This window comes from Crinia signifera, chromosome 4, assembly GCF_055691185.1.
Source record: "Crinia signifera chromosome 4, ASM5569118v1, whole genome shotgun sequence".
Taxonomy (NCBI): domain Eukaryota; kingdom Metazoa; phylum Chordata; class Amphibia; order Anura; family Myobatrachidae; genus Crinia; species Crinia signifera.
Window position 1 is genome coordinate 334,067,682 of NC_139220.1, and position 8,386 is coordinate 334,076,067.

Consider the following 8,386-nt stretch of genomic DNA (forward strand, 5'->3'; position numbering starts at 1 on the left):
TCAACACCTGAGGTGTCTGACAGCAGCAGCTGATTAACCTCTATACTGGTGGCCCTATTTGACTTTTTGTGACCGTGACTTTGCTACAACTCTCCTTGAAAAAGGTCCTCTAAGCAGGATCGAAACGTCGGCGGAGGTAATTCTTTGGACATATTTTTTTGCTATTTTTGTCTTTTTCGAATAAATATAAAAATTCTTTACCACATTGGCGAGTGCTCCTTGCTTCCCCCCACAAGGGGAATTTGGATTGTGTATTTGGCACACTACGGTGTGACCTTGGGGCACCCCATAAATTTGTCTCCTGGTGTGTGCGAGTGCAGGTACCAATATCTTTATATATATATATATACAAGAACATATGGAAATTGCACACTAAACTATAGCAGTAGGTGTGGGTGCCGGTCCAAGGTAGCATAGACAAGGAAACTGTGTAACCACTAGGGCACAAATATGGCAGAACTTCGTTGTAAAGATGAAAAACACTTCTAATTTATTTAGGCTTCAGGCCATCAGCATAGCAGGTAGAAACAGCATTTGAGAATAGTGGGACACTTTGTATTCACCCATCCATATTACGACTGTATGCAGCTGTATGGCAGTTGTGGCAGTCTAACTGCCATACACAACTGCCATACAGCTGCATACAGTCGTAATATGGATGGGTGAATACAAAGTGTCCCACTATTCTCAAATGCTGTTTCTACCTGCTATGCTGATGGCCTGAAGCCTAAATAAATTAGAAGTGTTTTTCATCTTTACAACGGATTGCTGCCATATTTGTGCCCTAGTGGTTACACAGTTTCCTTATATATATATATATATATATATATATATATATATATATATATATATATATATATATATATATATATATATATATATATATAGAAAGAACAGTTTGGTAATTTTAATACAAAATCACATAAAAACAATGATAAAAGATTTTGTTTGGAACTTCAACGATTTCATATGACAGAAGTATCTTCTTTGATTTCAAAAAGACAGAAAACACCCATGACAGAAATATATATATATATATCTTAATGCTTGATGCACCCCTCCCCCCCCCCCCTTTCCACCTCTTTCCCTTCCCCTTCCATTTGTCTATTGTCTTTGTCTACTGTTACATTAATATAGTATCAGTATTGGTCTATATTATTGGTATAGTGATTACCGTCTATGTGATTCATGTTTTATTTGAGCCATCTATTTATAGAGGCTGACATTACCATTACCTGAAGGCTATTGATATATCCTTGTACGTTTTGTACTGATTTTATACTGACTGTATCTAACGGTTTGTATTTTCAAATATATTACTTTAATATAAATGTATTAAAAAAAATACTTCTTATGAGCAGGCAATAATTCAATCTTAGCTATGCACTTTGGAACTGGCTTGACCATTAAATCTCTAATCTCAAACAATGGGAGGGTATTTGAGCTACATATATATCATTTATTGCCAAAATATGACTAGGAGAGCTCTACCATGAAGCCTAATGTTTGACAAAGCTAGCTCTACTGCATTAAGTTTGTCCACTGCTCGTATAATGATCCTTTTCACCTCCTGGTTCCGCAGGCTGTATATTAGTGGGTTCAGCATTGGTGTCACCACTGAATAAAGGACACAGGCCACCTTGTCTAGTTTCTCAAAGTCACTGGAAGGAGAGCGTAGGTAAGTTGCCATAACTGCCCCAAAAAAGATGCAGATGCACATGAGATGTGAGGAGCAGGTGCTGAAAGCTTTCTGGCGGCCCTCAGCAGATTTTATATGTAAAATGGAAGAAACAATAAAAATGTAGGAGACCAGGATAATCATCAAACAACCTATACCACAAATACCAACAAAGTAAACAGTTATCATGCCACAGTAGAATGTGTCAGAGCAGGACAGTCTAAGTAAAGAAGGCGTGTGACAGTAGAAATGGTCAATAAGGTTTGACCTGCAAAACTGGAGACTGAACACACAGCTGGTCTGCACCGATGACTGCAAGAAGCCAATGGAGATTGCAAGTAGAACAAGAGACAGACATTTCTTCTTAGTCATCATGGACACATAGTGGAGCGGGTGGCATATAGCAGCGTATCGGTCATAGGCCATGTTGGAGAGTAGAAGAGCCTCAATAGATGCTAGGGCAGAAAAAAAGTAAAACTGTAGGGCGCAGCCATTGAATGAGATGGTCTTACTTACAGAAATGAGGTCCTGCATCATCTTAGGAGTTATAACTGAAGAGTAGAAAACATCCACCAGAGAGAGGTAGCTCAGGAAGAAGTACATCGGGGTATGGAGGGTTGTGCTGCTTTAGATTATTACCATCATGCCAACATTTGCCAATATGGTCACCATATAAATGTGTAAGAACAGTATGAAGAGGAACTGGGCAAGTTTATCATTGTCAGATAGTCCAGAAAACACAAAGACCTTCACCTGGGTCTTGTTTATGACGTCCATATACATTTAACTCTCTTTCTCTATCTCTCACTAGAGGTGAGAAAAAGTAAAGTATAAGAAACTTCGTAAACTCATCTCAAAATAAAAATAAATGCAACATTAGACCAGTATACAATCATCGTCAAACAGAATTGTAGATAAAAAAGAGCTTTTAGTCAGTTTGAATATGTTTTAGCTCATACCTGAAAGAAACACAATAAGTTAGATTGTATAACTAAACCTTTGCAAATTCATACATAGACTAAGAAGTGTTAATAGCAGTGTTACAAAAAAATATCCTTTACAATATGGCGAAATATTAATATTAAATGACCTGGGATATTTTTCGGAATAATAGTTTACTTAAGCCACCTGGTCCATTATATTTGTTTCAATACAATACCAAATGAAATAATCAATCTAAATAATTATAGCAAAATGATTATTGTGTTTGGAGTCTCTTACCTCTCTCTCTCTGTAAATCCTGTTCCGTTTTTATACTACATTCAATACCCAGGAGTACAATTATCCTCTGTCACAGATCACACATTGCTCATTATTATAGATTAAAAATGAATCAATTAGTAACCTGTTTATTTATATTGTGGACATTAATAACCCTGATATAAGTCATTCATTTTTTAACCTATTACACCAATTTTTTTTTCTAAGAAGATTTATAATAGATAGATTGGCAGTAGATAGATTTAAATCTGATACTCACTCTGATTTTCCTGTGAACCACTGGTGTGACTAAGAAAGTGAAAGCATAGCTCATTGATTATTGTCTAATATGCTGAACATCTTTTCATCAATTTACAATTTTTACATAAAAAAGGAACAATTATTCATATATAAAATATATTTATTAAAAAGTTCCATAAAACAATTAATGATTCCTTTTTCTTGAAGCTGGAGTAATTCATATAGCAGTCATTTTTCTTTCACAGTTTGTAGCAGTTATCCAACGTGTTTCGTTTCAACAAGAAACTTCATCAGGGAAAAAAAAAACAATTGATCTGCAATTTTGAAATACAACAATAAGTGCCATGTCAAAATATCATTATTACAAATTTACAAATAATTTTACCATAATAATAAATATTGATAGAAAAAAGATGAACTGATGGAAGTGGAGAAATTGATGGAAGTAGGGAATATGGGAACCTCATATCTCATTAAAATATATATATATTGAAGAAGTTTATAGATGCAAATTTATTATATGAGAATTTTTTAGATGAGAATTATTTAGATTATTATGTTTTTTATTGTTATTAAAATTATTTTTTAAATTGAAACATTTACGAACCTTATATTTAATAAAAGTAGACAAACATAAAAAAAACTGTTTTCATAAAAGGCTTTTTGTGTGAGTCAGTGCACAAGAACCATAGAGCATGCCATGTAATGCACAGTGTTTGTATAGTGCCTTCCCCCAGCAAGATTTACTTAATCAGCCTCTTCCATTGCATTCTCTGTGAAAAGTCCCTCTAGGAAGGGGGAAGGGAGGCGGGGGTTGGGGTGGGCTGAATACAATACCTTCTACCAGGGGTTAAAGTGAGGGGGAACAGGTTGGAACTGAGTTCCACCACCTCTAATGGTGAGGTGAAACATTTTAACCTCCACATTGTCCCTGAACAGTAATTCTCACAGGAAAGCATTCTAGTTTGCAGGGGGTAGCCAAAAAGCTTACCACTGGCCCTATCTCTGCCTAATGGGGGAGGGGAGGGAGGGTAATTAGCTGGCATAGAGAGATGAGTTCCCCCACCTCTGAATGACCACTTTAAGCCCTGCTTTCAACACTAATCCACAAGGGGAGTGTCTAAAGATGGCCATACATCTACAGATCGATTGTCAGATTGGGCTGGTTGGAACAAAATCATGGTAATGGATGAGAGCAAATGACCGTTGACCATTTGCTTTGAAATGCTGGAAAACTGCCAAAAACTGTCATTCAGATTTTACCAGGTTTTTGTTCCAACCAGCCAGATCTGACAATCCTTCTGTAGATGTATGGCCAGCTTTAGACGCTGTAGCGACTCAAGTTTCTGGAATGGCGCTACGACTGCCTCTGAATGGGAGCACTCTCAACATACACATCACCAAGTGGCATAGTCTAGTGGATAACTGCGCCACTCTACATGCTGGAAACCTGTGTTCGACTACAGTGCCAATTTTTTATTTATTGGAATATTTTTTAAAGTTATATATTATATTATTATATTATATCAATGATCTAAAACAGTGCACTATATAAAAATATTTACAAGATTAGTGCAACCGGAATTCCCTGAATGAACCATATAAACATTAAGAATATAAATAGCAATACTTATGTCTGCAGCAAGTTTGACTGAATCAGCCTCTTCCATTGCATTCTCTGTAAAAAGTCCCTTTAGGAAGGTGGAAGGGAGGCGGGGGTTGGGGTGAGCTGAATACAATACCTTCAACACTAATCCACAATAGGAGTGCCTGAGATGCTCCTGCAACTCATGTTTGACGTGGGAGTGTCTGAATTAACGGGTCCATTCTAGTCAATGTGGAAAAATGTGTCTATTTCGCACCCTCTGTATGTCCTAGAAACTGGATCCTTTGAAAGAGGAGACTCTTGGCTTTCAAAGCAGACTATGTAGTAGTTTATATGACATCAGTAAGGGAAGCGGCAAGCAAACATAGGTAGGGTCATTACTACTGAGTACCCCAAATTGGAAATACTGTATAAAGAGGCTAAACACAGTGTTTTGGCATCCAGGAACTTAGGGAGGAGCTTTTATTTCTCCCCATTATACTTATAAAGATATCACTTATAGCTGTTGTACAAAGGGGGATCTACACAGATAGTGTTGACCCCAATAGTGATTATAAATGAGTGGCCTAATCAATTAGAGCAGCTGCTTAGAAGGGGAGGGTCAGTCCCCACAAAATGGAAGCAAAAAAACACAGAAAAAAAGCAGCGCTCAAAATTAAAAAATGAGTGAATCAATTAATAAAATTATTTATTCTCAACCATATAGATAATGCATATGTAGTCATGCATAAAAAAAAAACTTGTGTAATTCACAAATATAAGCACATAAAAAAAGAAAGAAATAGCACAATAGATTGACAAAAAATATGTATGAAAATATGTTGTTTTAAAAACAATTGGATGACCAGATCTCACGTGTGTGTACGGAGGTCCCCTGATTGGGGGTGAGGGAGCAATACTCCTGCAGCTGTAACTGTTACAGTACAATGCAATAATAGCTGTTTGTGCCTGTGCAGACACACGGAAAGCTTTATAGGGAGGCAGGATTTTTTGTGTATTAAATATACAGTAACCGACCTACTGTAAATTTGTTGGAAGAAAATAAGTTCCCTTTAATAATTAAACTCAGGCCTACTGTACTTTAATGTACAGAGTGGCGCGCTTATCCACTAGCCTACACAAGTGATAAGAGTTGTCTATCTACAGTACTGTAGCTTACTGGACAGTACAGTAGTAGCAACATAGTTACTGCGCTACAGAGCTTTTGGTACTTGTGTACTTTCACGGCTCCCATCGCATGCCATCGCATGCCAAATGTAGTGGCATGCGATTTTTGCAGTTTTAAGCATTTTACCCCCACTATCCACGTCGGCGTGGAGTTGAGAATAGAAAGTGTGGCGAGCGCAGCGAGCCTCCGTGCCCCGCGAGGGGACGCGGACACCTGTGAAGCCCGCGAGGGGACGCGTATACCTGTGAAGGTATCCATGTCCCCTCGCCACGCTTCGGGCTCGGTGGCTCGCTGCGCTCGCCACACTTTCTATTCTCAACTCCACGCCGACGTGGATAGTGGGGGTATGAAAAGGTCTTAGGATGCGTACCGCCGCCGCTCGCCACGCTTCGGGTTCGCGTTGATAGTGGGGGTGGTACAGCCTCAAAAATGACATTTGTGGGCCATTGAACATGTTTGATACTAATTTCAATGCATTTGGATGCATTTCTGTTAAAAATCGTGTGATCGCATGCGATGCGGTCGCATGCGATGCAATGCAATTTTTTACTATACGATGGACATCGTGGGAGCCGTGATTGTACACAAGTACCGAGCTTTTTAATACTGTAGTCACTTCATGCACATGCTGCAGCACACATTTCACGCATGCGCAGTAAAGATTTCAAAAAGTGACATCTGGTGGATGAACGCTGGTATTGCACTCATCCGGCAATGCCACTGCTAATTGCCAAGCTGTTAAAATGTATTGCGATGCCTTGCGCTGTGGGCCGCCATGGAGGGCTGGTGGTAAAACCACATCTGTATTTAAAAAAACAGTGTTTGTGTGTTTAATATTTAAATAGTGCAGGTCCCCATGGGCCTTTAATGCCCCATATGGTGGTACAGTACCTGTTGTTGCCCCAAGTACCAGCATGTGGGACATGCTTCATGGGATCTGTGGTCCCACTGTAAAGGACTATATAACTTTTTTTTAACCTGCTATCAATGCTGCACCCACCAGCCAGGGGTATAAGGGATAGCCCTGGGCTTCAGCCCATGCCTGGGGTGCCCTGGAGAGGGGGGACACCTTTATTTGGTGGGGTCCCCACCTCCTCTAGAACCCTTTGCCTGGGATGCTTAGTTAATGTGGGTAATGTTTTGGCCATGGGACCCCATCAACCATGTCCCCTGGGTATGGCATTACACTCCCTGCTAGTGGAGGCTGGTGCTGGTTCTTAAAATACGGAAGACCCCTACTCATGTTGTACCTCATATTTTAAGAACCAGGGCCAGCTCAAGAGCTCACTGCTGGTTCCTAAAATACGGGCGAACAATACTAATTTTGTCCCCCATATTTTGGGAACCAGGGCCAGCTCAAAAGGGGAGGGGTTGATGCAGGTGCCTCACCAGTAGGGATGCCAATCCCAGGGCATTTTTTCAATGAAAAATGCCCAATCCCGGGTCTCCCGTTATCCCGGGATTGGCATCCCTAATACAAAAACCGCCCGCTCAGATGCTGCCCGGCATTAGAAAAAATGGATGCTGCGTGTCCCTGCCCATCTCTGCTTCAGGGAGACGGGGAGAGTTAGGGGGCGCTCGGGGCGGCGAGGGGTACCTGCGGCGACAGCAGGGGAGGCAGCAGGAACCAGAGACAGACTCCGCTGCCAGGGGGCACACAAGCGTCTTGTGCCCGCCCCCTGGCAGGAATGGCGGGATGGCATGGCTGGCATTAGAAACGCCAGCCCTGCAAAGATGGGCCAAGCCCCATCTGTATCATTGGTCATATCAGCCATAGTCAATGACATATTCAGCCTTTCAATTAATATAATAATCAAGACAATCTGAGTACCCCATTCCAAAAAAATGCAACCCCAAAGTCTCAAATCTAGCCTTCTGCAATTAACATATTTCTCTTCCCAGTCCTATTTAGAGTTATGTATCTCTTCAGAAATACTAGATTGGCTAGTTGCCCACTTTTCATTATCACCAAGGGCCTAATTCAGGTTAACTTGCAAAATCAAAATTTCTCTCTAATGGATAATCCATGCTGCACTGCAGGGGGCGCAGATGGAACATGTGCAGAGAGAGTGAGATTTGGAGGGGTGTGTACTTCAAACTGAACTCTACAGTATATTGCAGTGTAAAAATAAAGCAACCAGTATTTACCCTGCACAGAAACAAAATAATTCATCCAAATCTAACTCTCTGTGCACATCTTACATCTGCTTCACCTGCAGTGCAGCATGTTTTTTGTCGATTAAAGAAAGAGATTGCTTTTGCAATCTGATTCACCCCCCCAAATGCCTTTCGTGATTCTGCTTTGATAGGACGGTCTAAATTCAGACCCATTCTGATGGTGGGGGGGTCTGCCGAGCCGTTCACTCCAGAGGGGGCAGACGGAGGCGGACACTGGGCCAGAGCAGGGGAATGTCCAGCGTTTTATGGGCGTTCCCGTAAAAACACTGGTTGTTCCCCTGGGAATACCCCTGGG

At 40.5% G+C, this 8,386-nt stretch overlaps 1 pseudogene; it reads right to left on the bottom strand.

Annotated features, from left to right (window-relative positions):
* Window positions 1-1,459: 1,459 nt before the first annotated feature.
* Window positions 1,460-2,455, bottom strand: LOC146073496 (olfactory receptor 5B12-like; annotated as a pseudogene).
* Window positions 2,456-8,386: the final 5,931 nt, after the last annotated feature.